Source organism: Tamandua tetradactyla, chromosome 11 (assembly GCF_023851605.1).
Source record: "Tamandua tetradactyla isolate mTamTet1 chromosome 11, mTamTet1.pri, whole genome shotgun sequence".
Classification (NCBI taxonomy): domain Eukaryota; kingdom Metazoa; phylum Chordata; class Mammalia; order Pilosa; family Myrmecophagidae; genus Tamandua; species Tamandua tetradactyla.
The window spans coordinates 26,349,159-26,372,294 of NC_135337.1; positions in this window are offsets into that span (position 1 = coordinate 26,349,159).

The window sequence follows — 23,136 nt, forward strand, 5'->3', positions numbered from 1 at the left end:
TACAAAACCTTGACTAGGAAGTGAGATTTTGTTGATTTGTACAGGCTGGTATTGATGTCCTGATATATTCCAGAATAATCTGGGCAGAAGATAAAAAAAAGTGTTTGCAAAATACTCTTGAGGAACTGGGAACAAAGATGGAAATATTAATTAAACTTCCACAGCTAAGGATGACCTGTTATTCTCACAATCATTGGGGACTGCCAATTTGATGGGCCAGGCCCTCGATCTTGGGGCTTGCTCTTTTGAAACTTATTCCTGCAAAGGAGAAGCTAAGCCTTCTTGTGGTTAAGCCTAATTGTCACCCTCAGATGTGGCCTCTCTCTCTCTAAGCCAACTCTGCGGGTGAGCTCACTGCCTTCACTCCTACGTGGGACATGACTCCCAAGGGTGTAAATCTCCCCAGCAACATGGACAGGACTCCTGGGATGAGCCTGGGCCTGGCATTGTGGGATTGAGAGAGACTTCTTGACCAAAACGGTGAAGAGAAATGAACATAAAGAAGTTTCAATGACTGAGAGATTTTAAATACAGTCAAGAGTTCATTCTGGAGATTATTCTTAAGCGCTATATAGATATACCTTTACTGTTTTTGATTTATTGGAGTAACCAGAGGAAAATACCTGAGACTGTTGAACTATAATCCAATAGCCTTGATTCTTGAAGATGATTGAGTAAGTATAGAGCTTTTCAGGTGCGACCATGTGGTTGTGAAAACCTTGTGAATGACACTCCCTTTATCCAGTGTATGGACAGTTGAGAAAGAAAAAAAATGATAAAAGATAAATAAATAATAGTAGGGGAGGTGGGTATTGGATGTTTTGGGTCTTCCTTTTTATTTTTATTCTTTTTTTTGGAAGTAATGAAAATATTCAAAAATCACTGTGATGATGAATACACAGCTATGTGATGACACTGTTAATGACTGATTGCAAAATTTGGATGATTGTATGGTATGTGAATATGTAATATATCTCAATAAAATTGCATTAAAAAAGACTCCCTGCACAGTACTTAGTACAATTATTAAATAACTGTTTGCTGAAATGAAATTTATATACATGGGAAATTATATCAGATGACCTGTGATTCCTATAGTTTATACTGCCTGTATCATTTATTTGGTATTTATAGAAGTCTCTGTTCTGTTAAATTCATGTAAATGCATTGACTCCTACAAGACTGTGAGTATCCTGAGGGAAAGAATCATGACCCAACTCTTCTGTGTCCTTCTTGTATCTAAGAGCAAAGCAGTTATTTGTATCTCTGATGATTGATAACATGTTTCACATGTAAGCTTTTGCTACAGAAATAAGTAAGTTAAATGATTACAGATATAATATTGTAAAATTTTAGGCACTTTTATTTTATCTGATGTTTACAAAATGCTCTTTTACTTCATAAATATAAAATTTCTCCAAAAACTGTAAAAATAATCTCCTAGAGGAGTTTAAAGCAGCACTATACATACAAAGTCATGAACAGTTCTGGAGTAATGCATATTAGCATTCTCTCTAAGGGTGATAAAGACTCTAAATAGTCTCACATTACTTCAGTTCAGGTTATGCTCCCAAATGAGTGCAGGTCAGGTTGGTTTTGCTGCCAAATGAAAAGTTACCCAAATAAATCTCAATTAGACTTCAGAATTGTGGAAATGAGATCATGGACCTGTACCACTGCATAGTTTCCTAAGGCTGCCAAAACAAAGTGCGGCACACTGGATTCCAAGTACTGACAAGTGCGCCTTCTGACCCCTAGGGTAGGATCTTTCCTTACCTCTTCCAGCTTCTGGTACGCTCAGATGTTTTTTGGCATGTGGCAACATAAGTCCTCTCTCTGCCTCACCTTCACATGGCCATCTCCCCCTCTCTGCCTGGTGTCCCATATTCCAATTTCTCTCTTCTTGTAATGACCTTGGCCATATTGAGTTCAGGACCCACCCTAATCCAGAATACTCATCCTAACCAATTATATCTGCTGAGATCCTATTTCCAAATACGGTCACATTCTGAAGTTCCAAGAAGACATTAACTATGGGGAGACTCTATATTCAAACCAGTGCAATCACCAAGCATGGTTATGAATTGATTACAAACAGCTCTTGAACTTATCTTTAGTGCTATGCTAGTGCCATGCCCCAAGACCTTGACTCAGCCTCAGGTAGGAACCCACAGCACTTTTTCCCTCTAAAAGCTGCAGGGCTGAAAGAATTCAGCTGTTTCCCTCCCCTCCTTAGGGGGACACAATATTCTCTAATGTGTAGAGATGCTTCAACCCAAATGGGCAGTACCACTTGGCCTTCTTACATGCCTTATCACCCCCAAAAATAAGCATACAGTATTTTTCATCTTACAATTTCACTACTGAACGTTACAGGACACCACAGAGGAGTCATCACTAATAATCATAATTTAAAAAGTGGGAAATTATAGCAATAACATTAATTCTAACAGTAATATTAATAATTAGCAATGTTTATTGAGACTTATTGCGTATCATCCACTGTCCTAACTGCTTTTTATACATGATTTCATTTTAACTTCAGAATACGACAATGATGTGCATACTATGAGTATTTACATTTTACTGATACTGACATTGAGGCAGTGACTTACAGATTTAGAAATACACAAAATTTCTGACTTGGTTCAAATATAACAACCAAAGATGAACTATGCAGTATCTGGAATGTTTCAACTAACTTCAACTTTGGATTATGGTTAGTTATTTTTTTAACTGTTGAGGATAGAAATCTACATCACTCCTTCCCTCCAAAAGCTGTTTTTCTTCAACCATTAGGATTGAGAGAATTTTATGACAGAACAATAGGAGCCACCTTTCCTCAAGTGAGTAATTGATTTCTTCCAGGACTATCTGACCGTGTGAAAAACATCTTCTCTCCCCTTCAGAGTTTTCTCATGCAAATCTACACTAAAGTTCCACTGTTGTTTCTACAGCCTTCCTCCACCATTCCTACCAACTAGCGGGAGAAATGAAAAAGTTTGAAAAATAAGTCTTGTTGCTTTGAGGAAAGAAATCTAAATTGTTGGCTCTGTTAAAGGACTAAGCGAAAGATCATGAGCCAACCAGGAAGTTTTAGTAAATAACAGTGTACTGCACTGGCCAACTTACAGGTGACCACAACAATTTAACAACTCAGCAAACAGTTCAGAATTCAACAATTATTAGGCAACTGCCTTGTGTTCCCAGAAACATGTTCATATCCAGAAAAGCTAAAAAATATAACATATACACGATAACTTTTCTCTATTTGCACTCAAAACAATTTTTAACTGTCTCTAAATCCATTACCAAATGTGTTAAGGTATATATCTCCACCCATGGTAGTGATTTAAGCCTGAAAACAGAAGTCAGAAGCAAAATTCAGAATGAAACTTAAGTTTGCAAAATTCTTACACTGTAAAAAGCTTCCACTCAATTAAAACAAAAGAGTCTCCAGTCTCCAAATGCTTGACATCCAACAAACACTGCCCTTTAAATACTACCTTAGAAAGGAAAACACATACCATTACTAAAAAAGTAGTCATTGTTCAATTTACCCAGAAACATACACGCATACACACACACACAGACACACCAGTTTCACTTCTTTATTTACAAATGAACATAAATAATGTTCCTTTATTCATATGTTCTTGAGACTTCTTGCACTCACAATTTCTATTTGCCCTTATTAGAGAAATGTTCAAGCATGGTAACTAAAGGTGAAATAGCCAATATTTGGAAGTTAATGTTTCACTGAAAATGAGTTAATACTATCAGGCAGATAAGACAGGCTGAAATCACCCAATTTGGCTATGTAGATAATGATATTGTTGTTCCGATTCTAACGAACGAGGAATGCATAGGCAACATCTATGCAGAAAATGATTGTACTCTTGTTAATAATTAAGACAATTCTAAAAGAATTAGGATCTGGCCACTTCCAAAAAGAAGAAAAGGAGATAGTGCCAAGCAGTGACTAGGGCTCTATTTTTATATATAGATAATTTCTACTTGGGAAAAATAATGCCAGTCCCTTATACCTCTTCTTTTAGAATTTGTCAGTTCTTCAGACATCCTAAAATAACAGCCCACCTGGTTTGGCTATTCCATGCAAAACTTGGGCTCCAGACATTTTTCAGTCTTCTATGAAGTCGTCAATTATGTGTCCACCCTAGTACCTACAACGAAAGTCAATGCTTTTTGTTGTTAAATAAATTGGATAATGTATTTGACATAATGGTGCTAAGAAATTCAAGGCTCAATTACTATCTCTCCATTTCTTTCATCAATACATATTTTTCAAGTACCTAGTGAGTTCCAGGCAGCTTGCTAGGCACAGAAAATACAGAGATTTATTCATGCATTTCTTCATTCATTTATTCAACTATATGCTCCTTATGTACAAGATCTGTATTTTATATACAACTTTCATTCCCAGGGCCAGACACAGTTCTTGGTACATAGTAAGGGCTCAATTCATATTTCTTGATTAGTTCAAATTTTATTGCGTCTCAGCTATCCAGATACTGAGCCAGCCTCCAGCAATACAAAGATGAAAAATATATCAAGGAGCTCGGTATGAGGAGGAGGGCCACTTAACTTCACCAGGGGCTCGAAAACATCTGCAGAGATTCCCAAGGGAAAACATGACAACTGGGATAATTTTGTTTATTTTATACATAAACAAACACATATTTTTCCTTCTTGAATCATAAAATTAATACATGTTTGCTGTGGGAAAGTTGGGAGTAAAAGAAACAGGACAAAGGAAATAAAAATCACCTATAAATCTACCACCCAAAGGTAATCAACATTTGGTCTCTATTTCCAGGTTCTTTTCCATGTTTGAAAGGTGTGAGTGTGTGTGTGTGTGTGTGTGTGTGTATGTGTGTCTTTCTGTGTGTTTTAGTTTTACAGAGCAGTAATCCACAAAAACAAATTCACTTCAAAAGACACCATTAGAAAAATGAAAAGGCAAGCCATAGACTGAGAGGAAAATATCCATAATAAGTTCATAAGACAAAGAACTAGAACTCAGAAATAATAAATTATCATTACAACTCAAGAAAAAGACAAATACTAAAAACACACAAAAGATTTGAACAGACATTTGCCAAAAAAAGATAAATGGATGGCCAACAATCACAAGAAAAGATGTTCCGCATCATTACTCTTCAGGTAAATACAAATTTGAACCACAGTGAGATGCTACTAATCACCCACTAGAATGGTCAAAATGAAAATGAATGACGACACTAAGTTTAGTGAGAATATAGAGCAACTGAAATGCTCATGAACTGCTGGTGGGGATGTAAAATTGTTTAACAACTCTGGAAATCAATTTGGCAGTATCTTATAAGGTTAAATATACACTTACTAGTCAATCCAACAATTTCTCTCCTAGATATTTCCCTAAAAGAAATGAAAAATGATGTCCACGCAAAGACTTGTACTTGAATGTCCATGACAGCTTTATTCATAATAACCAAAAAATGGAAACAATCAAAATGTCCATTATCAGGTGAATGGATAAACATATTGTGATATAGTCATACAATGGAGTACCACTCAAAAATAAAACGAAGGGATTTCTGATACATACAACAACATGGATAAATTACAAAAACATTATTCTGTAAGAAAAAAGCCAACAGAAAAGACTACATGCTATATGATTTCATTGTCATGAAACTCTAGGAAAGAAAAGCTAATCTGTTATAACAAAAGGCCAATCAATGGTGCCTTTTTTGACCTAATAGCAGCCTAAAATAATAGCAACAAATATCTTTCTGTATCAAAAAATGTTTATCTCTCATCTAGTTTTCATTGGCTTCAAAGTATTCCATATTATAGCTGTGCTATAATATATTTAATCAATTTATTTGACTGTGGGACATTTACATTTTGACTAATTTGTTTACTATTATATATAACACTATGATGCCCATCTTTGAAAAAATGAGCTAAATTTTAAGTACAAATTGGAGAGTGTCAATGGAGAAGCAAAAGAGGAACATTTGAAGTAGAGGAAGAAACCTCCATAAAAAAGCACAAGCATTGAGAGCACCTTGCTCATTCAGAGAACATTTAAAAAGTCCTTGTGACTAGAGAGGAAGATGGGAGTGTCAGAGGAACAGAGGGTACAGTTGCCGAAATTCAAATCATAAAGAGCCTTATAACCCATGCTAAGAAATTGGGCTTTTTCTCAGAAGATATAAAGGCAACTATCTGAAAGCTCTTAAAAGGAGAAGCAGCACAATTTGGTCTCTGTTTTAGAAAGATCACGTTGGTATCTGGGTAGAGAGTATATTGAACCCGTTCGATTATTACAGCAATCCAGGGAAGAAATTGTGGGCACTTGAGCTCCAAACAAACACAATAGAGTAGAAAGGATAGTTCTCTATGTCATCTATGTCTATTAGACAGGGGTGGAGTGGAAACGAGGAAGACAAGGCAAGGCGGCTTCCCAATTGCCCCAAGAAAGTAGAGGAAAAGGTTTATGAACGATGAAATATTACATGGGTCTTTATCAGAGTTTAAAATTCATCTACAGCCTGGGGTTGGATTTACAGGGTTTGATATAGTCAGCAAATTGTAGTGAATTCACTTGCCCACAAACAACATTTTTAGACCTGGTGAGAAAACTCTACCAGGTGTTTTATGTTCTAGAGAGTTTTTAAAATTGAATTCTCTTTGCTGTTGCATTATTGTTGTTAATGGTGATGTTAGCTCAAATATAATGCATTCCTACGGGCTGGCTAGATAATAATGTGTTTGATAATTACTCAGATATCCCATTTGAACATATTTTATTTTTTACAGTTTCACTCAGAATAGGTTTTCGTTTTGCAGGAGCATATGTTTAGTGCCCAGATACCCTCTTAAAAGGTAAAGTACTTTTATAAGGTTTATAATGTGCAAACACATATTTCTTTTTATGCTACTTGTCTATTTATTGGATTAACTAGAAGGATTTGATGTGAACGCTTAGGATGGTATTGGAAACACATCACTTCTATTGTAGCTAAGAAAATCAGCTTTAGAATTAGAGAGACCTTGTATTGGGCATTATGTATAGACCTTTAGCTTTTTATCACAGCTGTTCTTTGTTGCCATGACAACAGAATTAACCATTTCATTAATATCACTGAGAAAGGACACATATTTAAGCATGTCTAACTCCTAATGTAGTCCCTGTTTAGATTTCAAGGTCTTTGGCATGTTTACGTGCATGTTTTACCCCCCAATACTTTACTTATTGCTTCTACAGGATTTTTAAAGCAAAGCTTTATATTTTTAAAATTAAATTTCTATTGGCTGCATTGGTTTGGCTGCTTTTAAGTGTCCCCTGAGTGGCAAAACAGTCTTCAGGATCCAAAGCTGGTGGAAGCAATAGGAAAGGACCATTTAATACAAAAGAAAACAGTTAACTGTTAGAAGTAAAGTCACTTGTTTGTTTTTCCTTCTTTTGGACTCCACTTGGTGAAATCGGTGTTACTATAAATACTGAAGAGTTATACCTCATCAAAATGGGTGAGCCAGCTGTTTCTGTTGCTGTTGAAAGCAGGTAGTGAACTGATTGCAATTGTGATGGAAAGGCAGAAAAATATTCCTAGGACAAGTAAAATCCATTATTTTGAAAATAATATCTCAAGAGAATAATTTTGCCCATTCCCCAAAGCTATCATGGTCCCTTATATTTTTTTATCTGGTTTTTCTTTTGAAGGAAAAAAAAATGTCTCTCAATATAGACTCTCCATAAATATTCATATTTTAAAGACCAATGCAAAAACTCTATAATAAACATTACGGTGAGTGGAGGAAGCTATTAACTTATTAACTCATGTAACTTAGTAAATAAAGATTATTTTAAATAAATACAATGCTTTCCTTCAGAATTATTTTTTATCAACCAGTTGTATCCTTTTGGAAGAACTACCATGTGCTAAGTAACCTTGTGAGGTGCTTTAAATGCATTAATCTCATTTAATATATAAGACAACTACTGTGTGGACGAGGGAAACTGAGGCGTAAAAAGAACTGTACAAGATTTCACAACTAACAAGTCAGATTTGAATCTTAATCTTTCTAATCCTAAAGCTTGTGTTAGCATCCATTAAGAAAAAGTCCCATGCTTGGCTCTATGTTTCCCTCCATATAGATATTGTGACATTTAAAATATTGACATTCCCTCCAGGACATTTTTATCCTGGGATGGAAAAAACAAAAAAGTCTGAGGGAAGATTATTCATAATAAACTCATGAAACAAGGTAAGAGATTGAACCAGAAACATAAAATTTTAAAACCGACAACAGTTCTGAGGACAACTGCACATGTATGAAGAGTTTTTAATGCCCAGGAAAAGCCTTCTATCAACCATTAAAATAAGGGAAAGACTTCTTTACAGAACACAATATTCTGTTTGCTTTTTTCGTTCATTTTAAATTACACCTTTATTGAGATCATTTTTAATTAAAGCTTTATTAAGATCCTTTTTAGTTATAGCTTTATTGAGATATAGTGCACATGCTATAAACTTCACCCGTTTTAAAGTGTACAAGTCAATGGTTTTTAGTACATTCACAGAATCGTGCAGCCACCGCCACAATCAACTTAACTATTTTATTACCCTAAAACCCCTCTCTATCACATCAGTAGACGCTCTCTTTCCTGCACTCTCATTCTCCAGTCCTAGGCAACCACTAATTTCTGCCTCTAAAGATTTGCCCATTCTGAATAGTTTATATAAATAGAATAATCTTTTTTCTATTTATATTGTTACATGTCATTCATTTTTATTGCTCAATAATATTTTATTGTATAAATATACCCCATTTCCTTCATCCATTCATCAGCTGATGGACATGTGGGCTGTTTTCACTTTTTGACTATTATGAACAATGCTATTAGACTTTTTATGTGAACATCTGTGTTCATTCCCCTTGAGGTTCTTTTTGTATTTAAGTCACCATCTTCTAAAAGGATGGGGTTCAAACATTCTCTGATGACAAGAGATCTCATGAAATTTTAAACTATAATGCGCATGAAAACTTTATTTAGTCTCTGAATTATGGTTAAGATACCAAGTGATTAATTCAAATAACATTGCTTAGGACTTGTAGCCACTCTTACAAAGACAGCCAACTAATTCTTTTCTAAGAGACAATTATTTGCTAAATTCTTTTAGACTCTAAACTTAACAGGTATGAGAAAGCGTTTGCATAAAATAAAACTTATTAAAGTCTCAGAATCAAAATAATACATCTATCCTACCTAATTATTAAATATGCATTTTGATATTAGGACTTCTTCAACGGAACAAAATATTTGGCAAAATAAGACAAAAAAAGTTTAGAGTGTGTGGATTCTCTATTTTTACTTCTAAGTGCCAATCCTGTGACTAATTCTCTCAACTTTTTCTCTCCCATTGGTGACAAAACTGGGACCTAGTCTTCAACAGACCCAGTGGAGTGGTTCTGATTTCTTCATTAACAAATCAGAAGATGCTGCAAGTAGAAATAAGCACATCATTTATTTACTAAAAGGAAAACCCTGTGCTGGTTGCCGACTGGTGGGTTGTTTGCTCATATGGAATGTGAGAGTTTATCTTTGGTCTGAGTTTGTATAAAGTAACCATGACAACCCTTATCCTTTGCTAAGGTATAAAAAGTCAAAAAAAAAGGTTAAGACAGTGAATTCTCTGTTTTTCTAATGGATGACTTGCAGGTTCCAAACATAGCATTAACTTCCATTTGAAAAGCCTACACAAATCGCATCAGCTAATAAGGGAAATGAGGTTTCATCATCTGCTTCTCGTCTCTGCACAAGAGGGCAGCCTTTCACTGAAACCAAGGGAACACTTGGGCAGAACTTTTTGTTAATTTGAATAGAGACCCCTCCAGTCTTGTAACTTCCAAGGAGAAGAGCTCCCCTTGACTTAAACAATGAAGAAATTATGAGCTCATTAACGTTTGCGGCTAATCCCAGAAAATGTCCTCCCTGAAGATCAATGTATCCCTGCTTGCAGAATCAGTGATTTTGTATTTAAAATGTTACATAAATATTTGGATTTCTTAAACTTTGATGGACAGTTATTCCATCTGAAATTTTTTTCCATCTGAAATACTCTGAAATTAATGTTAGAGACAACGTATTTTAAAAAAATGATCATGTAATCAAATCACCCAACCCAAATGGACAATATTTTTTTCTGTATTTCACGTGAATTTTTTTGCTGGTTAACCATAATCAGATTTCATCGTTTTTGAATCAGAGTTCCGAAACCAATTCAAAGTGAATAATAATTCATATTGGGACAATTATAAATTTAAATTATAGAACACGGTTGAAAAAATTTACCAAGAAATTAAGAAAAGCCAAAAACGAGTTGCTAGATGCATAAGCTTTCAAAATAATTAACCATGCTTGACAGGAAATACGTGATTTAAATGTATTATGATGAAACTCAACATGTTATTAAAAAGGGTATTAAAGTTAATTTGTCACACAGAAAGGTAAATGTAACTATCTTTATATTTAAAGCTTTGGAATAATATTTTAGTGAAGTATAAACTAACCACAGCCTTTTATTCTCTGAAAGTTTATGAAACTTTCAACTAAATCTTTCACAGGAAATTACTGTCTCCCAGAATATAAAGAGTTTTATATGAAGGATGCTGATCATTTGTTCTCCATGATACAGAGAAGCAAACAAAAAGAAATTGGTTTAATAAAGCAGGAGAGATTTCAATTGGACACAAGGCACAACTTCTTGACTATCATGGTGATAAAGAAAAATGGAGGAACCTTTTCAATAAATTTTCAAAGATAACTGTCAAAAAAATAGCCAGTGAAATGAAGAGGAGATGTCTTTACTTTCATTACTTATATTTACAAAATTGAGGACTAGACAGGGAAATTAATGTACACATAATACCATCACAACTATTTTGTTATTTTGTTGATTTTCAACAAAATAGAAGCTTCTTACTTGTTAAGGCTAACTAACAAAATAAGCAGAGAAGACATTTCAATCTCCTTCAGTGTTTTATAAATAGACGTATGTTTATTCCTTTATTTTATTTCTTTATGTCTCCTCTGAAGGAGGCAGGCACCTGACTTTCATTTTCCATCAGTAACTACTGTTGGGGAAACAAAGCAAATTCTGGCATAGATTAAAATGTTCTTCCATTCTCACTTGCTCAAAAAATTTGACTAAATTGAGCGCTTCTAAAATGTAGGGACAGTAGGTAACGAGCACGTTGGCTGGCATGTGGTATAACAGCAGCATAAGGTTATTAAATTGTGTTTCTATAAATTGTTTTTTTTTTTCAGTATTTCAAGGATCAAGCTCAAAGTCCTACATTCATTATCACAGATTGTAATAGAACCAGAGACAGAGCAAAAGCCAGACTAGAGTTATTATGCTTGTCTATTATCTAAATGAACTTGTACTAATTTTAACTGGCTTTGAACAGGCTAAGCAAATACTTACAGTGTCTAACTCTACTGAAAGAAAAATCCATTCAACAACAAATATTTATTTTACATTTACTTCTAAACAGTAGAAGTAAACTCTGAAGACATTGTGTCAGGTGCTAGGGTCACAAACAAGATAACAGTTTCTGCCCTCTCGGAGTTGATGTTCCAAAAAAGGTAGGCAGATTAAGTAGTGATTAAGTATTTCATTACAGTTGCTGTAAATGCTACAAAGAAGAAGTGAAAAGTGTTATTGAAGAACACAACGGGAGGGACATGGACCTATTGATGAGGGGAGGAAGTCCATTACAAGAAAGGTTTGATTGAAACTGAGAATTGGCGGTGCAAGCTAAGCTCTAAAAGATGAGTAGAGGTGACTAGGTGGAAATTTAGGGGAGAATAAGGGAAGAAAATTGCATTTTGAGCAGAAGGAAGAGCATATGCTCCCACCTAATACAGGAAAATTATGGCACTATAGAGGGAAGAAAATGAAGCCAACGTGGCTGAATGTGGAGAGTGAAGGGAAGTTCCTCAACTTGATCCAAAGGGCAAAGAAAAGGATAAAAGGAAGAGATGGAGGCCAAATCAAGATACTACCTGTTGGAGAGTGGCTCACTTTCTCTTATTCAATACCAAAATGACTTTTTCTCAACTTCTCCAAATGGTTACTACCATCTCCACCATCTGCCTAACTACGTTATCAGTTGCTACTCCACAGTAAAGGTGATGTATACACTAGTACAATTGTTTTTATGGAACTTACTTGCCTATGGAAGCATTCCTTTGAGTATTTAATCATAATGTGGAAATTCTCTATCAGTACTGCTAAAATGGGAGGCATAAATGATGCATAATTCTTGAAAAGCCCAATGCAGGCCTGGATCTTTATAACAAAATAAAAGCTCCGCATTAAACGATAAGGCATTATGCTTCTATAAAATAAATTAAATTAATCGCCAGCAGGGGTGTTTTACGCAATTTATTGGTGCCCTCTGCAGTCAGTGCTACATCTCATTAGTGGCTCTGTCACTTATGAAAAATGTGGCACCCGTCAGCATCACTCATTAACTTAAAGCATGTGCCCACATATCAAATATATATCTTTTAATTATGGGAACATGCTATAAAGCAGATGTGCATGTGTGCCATGAACAGCAAAAAGCAATCAAACCTCTCCAAATCTCTTGATTCTTTTTTTTACCAAAATGATGAATAAGATACAGTTCTCATCTTTTCAAAGTTTTTTCTCTACTGACTTTTCCTACTTACATTCATTGCAAAAGTCCAGGCTTTGCCAATTTTTTTCCTTCTTGACATTTCATTTTTAATTAAAAATGACATTTTAATTAAATGGAAACATATGTAGAATAAGCAGAATAACTCACCAACAGCAGAGAGCCGGGGCTGTCCTGTCAGCTCAGTTTTTACCTTTCTGGCTCATGAAAGGCTATGCTGGGCTTCTCCACAGTAATTGCCAAAACACATTCTTGAAAGAAAGAAAGGGAAAAGAAAAAATGATGGTCAGCAAACCAGGATCCATCTACTCCCACAAAGCCCCCAGAAGGTCAGAGGTAGAGGAAACTGAGGGTATACCCATTCTAAACTCTATTATTTGGGATTTTCAGTACTGAGAAAATCAGTCTTTCTTCTATTCAGAACACAAAACTATCACTTTGGTGAGAGACCCCAGTTTTACAACTTTTCATGTTTACAGATGGTCTGATTTGGCAATCTTAAATGTTAAGGGAATTAGAAATCTGGCAGGAGATGAGCACAGCCAAAAATAAAGTATTACAATTAAAACAAATCACCCTTCTACAGGCATCCATAATTCAGGACAGTTTTGCCCCTCCTGGAGCCATCTTGCTTTACGTATCCGCATCCACAGACAGAGAGGCAAACCAGCCCTCTCCCTGGAGTGAGGTGGCTCCTTGCACAAAAGCATATTGTGGTGTGAAAGGGAGTGCAGCAAGGCCGAGCAAAATGACAAAGAGAGAAATCAGCAATGGTTAAGCACTGCACGAGGGTCAAGCAAATGCTTCTCTAAACACAAACACCAGATAGCATAATAAGCCTCTGTTCTAAGAAACAGCCTGCCAATTGATGAGGATCAACAAGGATCAATATGGTGACCCAATTTTCATTGCGTTGAGTGCATTTCCTGACAACTATTAGGACAATGGGACAGACTGAAATCAGTCATGAACAGCCACTGTGATTATAACCCAGCAAGAAGGAAGAGGGAAGCGAATACAATTTTGTGGCACCTATTAGAGGCCAAGCACTTTATTTGTCATTCTAATTCACACAAGATTCTACAACTCAGGGATAATTATCTTCCCATATTACAGAGAGAAAACTGAGGTGTGGAATACTAAATATTTTCTCAAAGTCAATAGCTATTAAGGAGCCAAAAGTCTGTCTGACTCAAAGCTTATGTTCTTCCCCATATATTACAATGCCTCCAAGGCATGACAGTTTAAATTCATTGACATTATACATCACTTCAGCCAATTATCAAAATTGGAATTGTAGAATGGCATGAGCAGTTTATGACTTTTAAACCATCTAATCAACTAATGTTAATGAACCAGTCACTACACATGTTTCTGACCAAAACATTACCTCATATTGAGAATAGTCATGCAATCATCAAACTGAATTCCTTCGACATGTATTTATCAAACTGCTGTTATCTGTTCTGCAGATGTTGCTCTAAAAACTGTGTTCAAAGAGCTTTCAATCACAGGTAAAGTAGACATGCAAAATATAAGCAAGCAAGTGCCATGGAATAAAATCATGGTTAGTGTTTTAGAGTTATGTAAATATGAATATAAATTGGGGGACAAAGGATCATGCATCCAGATGATCACAATGGAGGATCTTGAAAAGATAAAAGAGATTTGCTAGAGATGGGCTTAAATTCACTTTGTTAAATGTTCAAGCTTTGTATCAAGTTAAATTTATGTCATGAGAGAAAGTTTTATTAGCAATGATCATTTGTAGATGGAATCTTCTGAGAAATTGCAAGAGAGGTCTAAGGTTATTAAGGCTTAAACTTAACCTGTGATATAAAAGTGAATATTTACATCAACTGCCCAGTTAATGAAACATTTTGCTGTCTTTATGTCCCTATAACATCTCACATAAAGCATCGACTGACTCCTAGGGGAGTAAATTATCAAAGAAATCACTTGGTCGCTCTCTGCTTTTTCCAAATTGACATAAATGTGGAATACTGAAGAAAGTATGACCCTTTCTAAAAAAAAAAAAACCTAACTAAAAATTTCTTATAATTCCACATTCAAAATATCAGTATTGACATTTTGGTGTGCTCTTTCTGCCATTTTCTCCTGACCTTAAGCAATCATTGCTTTTCAATGAAAAAAGAAAGCATTTTCCATCCCCAGCCCTTCTTTGGTTCAACCCAAAAAAAGTTGAGGTAAATTGGATCGCATCCATGTTGCAATTACACACATTTTTTTAAATGTTTTAAGGAACCTTCACACTTGATCACCATTTCCTTTCCTTTTGAAATGCAGTTCTACAGATGCATTTAACATATTGTCATAAAAAAAAAAGAGGGATCTTGAGATTTCATAGAAGAAAGTAAATAAAGGAGTTTTCCCCAAGTTTTATGGGTGCCATGAGGAAGGATGGAGATAGTCTTATCTGGGTCATGAGGAAGTGTGGATTTCTTATCTTAGAATATGCCAGAGCAGGGTCATCTTTTGCAGTTAATCTTTTGGCACTTTCTCAGAACATAAAAAAGTGTGAAAGGTTTTTCAATCTACACTGTTTTCCAAGAACACAGGGCTCTGAGAAATTTCAACATGGTCAGTCTCCTCATTTGTTCAATTGCTCACTGACCAACTCTGAAGTGAGCATAAACCTCATGAGCAAGGCAAAGCAGGGTTTAGTAAATAGCCTTTTAAGGCTTTGATTGGCATTATTTCTGTAAAACCAGTTACGTTATCCATTAAGAAGTGGCATCAAAAGTCAGTTGTTTTAGGGTACTAGAGATCAGGTACCTTAGAAACATATGACTAAAATGAAAAAAAAATTAATTAATATTAGAGCCAGGATTTGAACTCTGAGGATCACCAGTCCAGCAGATTCCAAGAAGTCTGTGGAGGGAAATCTTTAGTTATGTAGCAATGCTCATTGAATTTCTTAGCAGTATCCTGCTGGAATGTTGATGAGTTTGGCGATGATGTCCACATCTTGGCTACCTCTCAGGAAAGGGACTTGAGTACTTCATTGCACTTCTTTGTGGCTGGATAGTGGTTTGTCCAGTAGTCTAGATAATGGCTTGTCCAAGGAGAACTCAAGCCTTGCATGTCAGCTGTGGTAGTGAGGACTTCCAGACTGGTATCAAGTTGTCAAGTTTTAAGTCAAAGGACATGTTTAGATCCCAGGGAAAAGGGTGAGCTGAAAGACAATCTAGAGCTCCAGTAAGGATCTAGGCAATTGATTAGGTTGTAGTTCTAGGTGATTCCAAATCAGATGAAAGGAAGAAAAGTCAGAAACATTAGATTAGAGTTGTAGCCAGATGCCGAAGGAAACTGGAAAAATTGAAAATTTGATAAGCTTTGACAATTGGTCAAGGTAAAATGTTCCTGTACAATTTGTTTGTTTTCTGACTAGGAAGGGAGAAAGTCAATCAAATCTTCAGCAGACAGGACAGGATTTGCCAATCTATTAATTATCCCCAAGTTACAAAGAGATGTAAAATAGTTCAAAGACAGTGAACAGGCCTAGAATCTGATAATCCAGAAGATAATGCATAGTGTTCCATTGAAACTAAAACGTCTCACTGCAGTTAGCCTTCTTCTGATCAAGAATAATCTCAAAAAAAGATAATTCTTGATCACAAAAGAAGACCTGTATTATTTGGTTTGACCTGATTATTTACATCAGTGATACAAAAATAAAATTAACCACATATGTTTTCTTAACTTGTTTTGCTAGAAGTTTTCATGAGGAATCTCATATTGGACTTCTAAAAGTCTCATATAGCTAGGGAGCTAAACCAAGAATTTACCACTAGGTTTCACCTGTAGTGCCTATAAACATGGGTGAATTCCTTTCTTCTCAAGGTCACCAGAGTCCCCTAAGTTTCCTGGGTGTGATGATTTTAAATTGTATATATACTAGAAAAATATGTTCTTAAATCTAATCCATTCCTGTGTGTGTAAACCCATTATAAATAGGATCTTTCAATGGGATTACTTCATTTAAGGTGTGACCCACCTCATTCAGATTGGGACGTAATCCTTTTACTGGAGTCTTTTATATGCAGAATGGATAGAGAAAGAGAAAGCCATAGGAACAAGAAGCTGGAAGCAATGGAACCTGGAGGAGAAGACAGAGATCAACTGAAGCTGCCATGTATCTTGCTATGTGTAGAGGAGCCAAGAATCACTGACAATTAATCTTCCGGAAGAAAGCATCACCTTGATGATGCTGTCATTTGGACTTTTTCCTACACTCTCACCAGAAGTGAATAAATTCCGTTGCTTAAGCCTAAACCATTCATAGTATCTGCTTAATAGCCTAGAAAACTAAAATATTGAGTTTGCCAGGAAATGACCCTCCTTACCCTATAAACTAAGTAGCAGACCAATTTTCACATGAGGACTTTGCAAGTTCTGGTTCCATAAAGTCAACATTAGTTCCTTATGTGTCTGGTTATATCTGATTAAATGAGCAACATTGTCAAATACGACTTCCAAGAAAAGATTTGGCTGCATAACCAATGTTTCCAGATTCTTAGTGAAACTATGCTGTCATGATTTTCTAGGGCTGTTATAGCAAAGTACCACAAACTTTGGTGGCTGAAAGCAACAATTCTGGAGGCTAGAAGTCTGAAATAAGGTGTCAGCATAAGCATGCTTCCTCTGAAGTCTGTCTCCTACTATATGTCCTTATTTTATCTCTTATAAAGACACTGGTTCATATTGGACTAAGACCCACTTTAACCCAGTTTGATCTCATCATAGCTAATAAAGTCTTCAGAGATCTTATTTCCAAACAGGATCACATTCACAGATCCCAGGGTTAGGGCTTTTTTGGGAGACACAATTCAGTCATAAAATATGCAAATAAATACGTACCATGAAAATAAGAACACTCAATAAGAGTGTTTGAATTCTGGAAGGATCAGGTAGGAATAATAAGACATTATTGACAAGCTTTGCATTACTGTTTATAAAAGCATAGTCTACTAAGTGTTATATATTATAGATAGCTTGAGAAAACAGAGAAAGAATTTCCATATATATCTCAGAAAATAGAACAAATAAAACATCAACAATATTCAAAAAGCCAAAATTGTTCCTCATTGGTTCTTTTAGTATTACACAATTCTTGTTCCACTCAATCTCGGGTTTACAGTCTCATGAACTCATTTAATTCTAGCCTAGAGTTCTGGAAATCCTGACTCACTTCACTGCTATCATCTCAAAGTGGTTTAAGCAATGTCACCAGATGTCTGTACCCAAAGTTCCAGCATAGTCCTTTTCCACTTGATGCTGACACAGTACTTTGTTGAAGACAAAGCACTCTGGCCTGTGATTTATTGCAAGTATTTTAAGGGAAGCACTGGAATAAAACAAACGTAAAAAAAAAACTTACCTTTAGATGACAAAAGACATAAAATGGCTGTGGTTACCTTATTACTGAAAGATATAAGAATTCCTAACATGGATAGTATAATTGACAAGGAAATTTGATTGTTTCTGTGGCATGCAAAACAAGATAATAAAATCAATCCAAAAATGTTTAGGGAACATATCCATAAACAACTAACCCAATTTTCAAAGACAGTAGTGAACATTATGTCTAACTTGTATATAAACAGGTGAACATAACTTTTCCAGAAAAAAAATCTTCAGATATAGCATACATAATATTCCTGAGACATAATATGCCAAGCATAGAGTTAGAACATACCAAGAATACATGAAGATTATCACGTAAAGATTCTAGAATAGACCCTAAACATCTGACTATTAATAAAAATCCACAGGAAAGTGACATGAATTCTCAGAAAATGTAGATCCATATTAAAGAAAACTGCAACCAAGCTAACATTGTAAAAAGTAATTGACAATATTGCTGTTGTCTGATGGCAAAGCAGCACCATGATTATGATAAATAGAAACATATTGTGGATATTGAAGTCATTGACAAATCTCTAGGAACTTTTCCATATAGCATACGATTTCTGAAGTTTTTATTAATAACATTTACTGATACAAATTTAGCCTAGGGAAGGCTAAGCAACTTTTCCCATGCAATTAATCAATGGAAACATATTAAATAAACCTAATTATTTCTCTTTTCCAAGGTGGAAAAAAAAACTAAAAACAAATCTTTTGTGATTCTCTAGGAAAGAGAAAATCTCTTTCCCTCTGGAAAATCTTCAAGATAGCCATAGGTTTAAAAGCTAACATCTAGGATTCAATTTCTCAAAAGCTGTCAAGAGATTTGAACACTTGATTAAGATAGGATCATGTGTTATTAAGAAACAATAATTGGCTACCTAACTAACCAAAATGACGGTAAAAGATTTTAAAAGTAAGCATAAGAAGAAACATGATTACAAAGAATCTTAGCTCTTTCTCAAGTGTGAAACCTTTGTATACTTAAATAATTAAGGACATAATAAAGTCAATATAAACCATAGAATATTATCCAGGTAGGACATAGAATCTTTGTTATCTAGGAAGATTACACAAAAGGTCAAGAGTAACCTTCTGCAACTTCTTATTAAGAACAGACCAATACCAGAAAATTTTATCTACGACAAACAAAATTCCCTTTCTTTGAAGCTTCTGCAACTCTCTATATCCATTCAGATATTGTTCCACACTTCCTTCTTTTTTTATTCTAGAATAATTTCTTATTTTACTTTAGGACAAAATGACCTTTTATAGTTTTATTGGTAAAAAGTTTCAAACCACCACATGCTCCTTTGAATCCCTTACCTCAAATATCCTTACCTTGCCATTTCCACCAATCCTGAGCTGTTGTATCATGATATTTAACCAATTTTAATCTATCATTGAAATACCCATCTTAAGACAAAGTTCCAATTTTCAATAAATTCCAACTTGCTTTCCCACCTTCCAGACACCACCAAAACTCTATTGAGATGATGTTTTTACCGTATCTCAATAACAATAAACTCAACTTTAAATTACCAACAAGTTGTGCTATTGATATTGGGGAGTCAGTATTTGTCAAAAATAATAGTGAACACAGGAGGAGGGATATGTGTGGAGAGGAATTTGCAGCTTCCGTTTTTAACATGCTGAATTGTAGATGTCTGGGGGGCACAAAGTAAAGCTGTGCAGTAAAAATGAGAAGAATTTGAGCAGAACATCTGAGAGTCAACTCTGAGACCCCAGGCAGCATGTATAGTGTGAGACAAGGGAACCTGTGGGAGAAATCTGAGAAGTAGCCTTATTTAAGAAGACCTCTAGAAAGGCGAATAACAAGTAAAATGATGGGAGAAAAATCAGGAGATTTAGCTATCATGGAATCAAAAGGAGGAAGCATTTTAAAAAGTAGAGAGGGGTGAACAAGGCTAAATATTGCCCAAAGGGAAAAAGGAACCATAAATCTTTGGGGTTTGCTTTGGGGATTTACTGCAAGGTATCCTCCAAAAGACAGTTATTTCGAAATCCAGTGATTCATGAGATGACTTTAAACTCTTGTTGTTCTACAATGTTCGTCAGTGTTGAAGGCACATAATTCTGACCTCTGAAGATTAAGTTTACTTATTTCGTTCTCATAAAAATTAAAAAAGCAAAAAATGTTGCTGCCTAAATTTTATGAACAGAAGAATAGCTTAAAAGAGGAAACATTAATTTTTCTGGAGTGGTTTAATTATCAAACTTGTTTCATTGTATCAACTTAGACCCTGATCAAAATGAGACAACACTATGATTTTTCACATCATTTCCTAGTAGTTCAGTAAAACAATGGTCTTGGTTGTGCAGGCTAAACTCTCAACCCCAACATCCCACAACACTGCTAGCCATATCACTGGTGGCTAAACAAAAACAAAAGCTTTTTACTTAAAGTCACCTGCTTTTTTTAAATTTCATTTTTAAGCAAAAGTGTTTACCAGGTCCTGGGCTTCATTTTGCTTTTGAAGCATCAGCCACTATATCAGCATTAGTTCTGTTCAATTTGCTATGTTAGGCCATAACTTGAAAGAAAAGCAAGACAATCGCCTGGACGATGCACCTACTATGACCGCACAGGTCTAGATCTTTTCAATTATTTTTTTCTTTGCTGATGGGCAGACACGTAGTAGCCATTTGGATTTAAAAGTTAGCTCACTTGGTGGTGGTGGCATCAAAAAGACACTGTATGGCATACTGCCCTTAAGAAATCATTTGGAATTATGCCAAATCCTCTTTAATCATCCTAGACCATCAGAATTTTGTTTAAATGTAAACTGGACTCAAAGGCAACGACTGTCAACTACATAGGGCATCTAGTAGCATTCATTAGTGTTTAATGGAAGAATAAATCAATTTCACAGATCATTTAAAATCATTTGTTGCCACGGAGAAAAATGCTAGTAGAAATCTCAAAGAATAAAGATTCCCAAAGCCCAATCAAGTCATGTGATCTGTGTTTTGGGCCATTCACTAAATCTGAGGCCCTCAACCTGCCGGTGGAGGAAAACGTGAGCGTGAGAAGAAAAGGACTGTATAAGGAGATTCCCCCACCAGAAAAGTTTCGCATTTAGATCATACGGGAAGATTATTAGTTGTTCCCGGGCATAATGTCAGGTTATTATTAATATGATTTCTTTTAGAATATATTTAAACTTCCTATGTATAATACTATGTACAAATGTGCACAAATATAAATATCTAAGATACATGAGCTAGAGAATGAGAGTCAAAAGTTATGTGCTGTATGCTTTTTTTCTTTGTATCCAACATGCTTATCCCAGTGCCTGGTCTATAATAATTACTCCAAAAGGTGTGTTGAGTGAATAATTGATTGCATTAATCCAAGTATGTTGTTATTGCTGTGGATATGGTAGAAATAGAACATATATTCAGAACAGTTATGTAATGGCGTATGGGTTCCCTCCAGGACGGTAGTAGAGAATGGTAAATCCACATCATCATTTCTCTTCAGATACCACAAGAAGAACGAGCTGAATATAAGGGTGATAATAATAGCATTCTCTCCCCACAAGAATATCCCTTCCTATTTAGTCTTTGTCCTTACTTAACAGTACATTCAGGAGACTGTCAGTGGATTTGCTACTAAATAGCCCTATTTGAGAGCATTTTTACGCAGAATAAAATGGTCCCCTTCAAAGTGCTGAGAGCTGTTTCTGCTGTGAGCATTTTTAGAAAAAAAAAAGTAAGATTTTTTAATAGCACAGTAAGATATATACTTGCCTTATACTTTCAGTGTTAAGTCTAAGCAAGACAAATGGAATTCAGGGGAAGGTGCCAGTGGTATATCTGGAATCCATTCAAGACCAAGCTTTGTCTCTTCACCCTGTGTGACCTTAGGCAAGTCACTTAACATGTTATCTCATCTCTAAAACAGGATAATAATACCTGCCTCATAGGATTTTTAAATGAGATACCATGTGTTAAAGTTCATATTGAATTACATTTAATTCATTTAACATTTTGCTAAGCACTATGTGAGAAGTTGTCTTATTTCCAAAATGTGTAATGAGCCATTATTGAGCTAGACAGGTTGTAATGCCTTTTTTGCATAAAGTCAAGAATAATTAAACATACTTGAACCCTAACATGTAATTTATAAATTGGACCAATAGGGAATTTATCAAAACTACAGATTTTGTGTTATGGTTTTATCAACTAGATAGATGTGTGCGTGTGTTTACTAAAAAAAGGAAAGACCAGGAATCATAAAGAGTATCAAAAGCATCTTCAGGAAACATGGAAGTGATATTGAAATGGGCCAAACACTAAAAATAAATGAATAAATAAACAAAAATAACAACGCTTTTCTTGACTTCTCTGAGTATACTTCCTGGGGCTCACTGCCTTCTCAGTCTTGAACATTAGCTCCTTTCCTTCTCTCTTTGAATCATAATCACAAGGAGATCCATTGGCTACCTGAGGAGTTGAGCTGCAGGGATTACCACACAGTCATGCGTTACCTCCCACAATGGTGGTATTGAATCAGTATTTGAGAAAAAAACAAAAAAACTGTAGTTTTAACCAATTTCCTATGTTACCAGTAGGGTACAAGGTATAATACCAGTATTATATAAGAATGGTTGCATCTTCAATCTCTTTCTCTCATTTGACTCTTCCTCTTTGACACTCTTATTCTTAATCTACTCCACTCCCATGATTTCAGCTACGAGCTCCATGTCATGCCACATGGTGCAGAGACCATCTCCAACACTTACTGTATGTGTGAGCCTGAGAAAATGACTTAGTTTTTCTCTGCCCCAGTTCCCACTCATCTGTAAGATGGTGATGAGACCCCTATTTCATTGGTTTACTGTGAGAATGACTGCAATAAAGTATAGAAAGCATCACGTATACTGCCACCACCGAATAAATAGCTATGGTACTCTGTAGATTTTTGCTGTAATTGAATCTCTACCTCTGAAGTCCACAGTC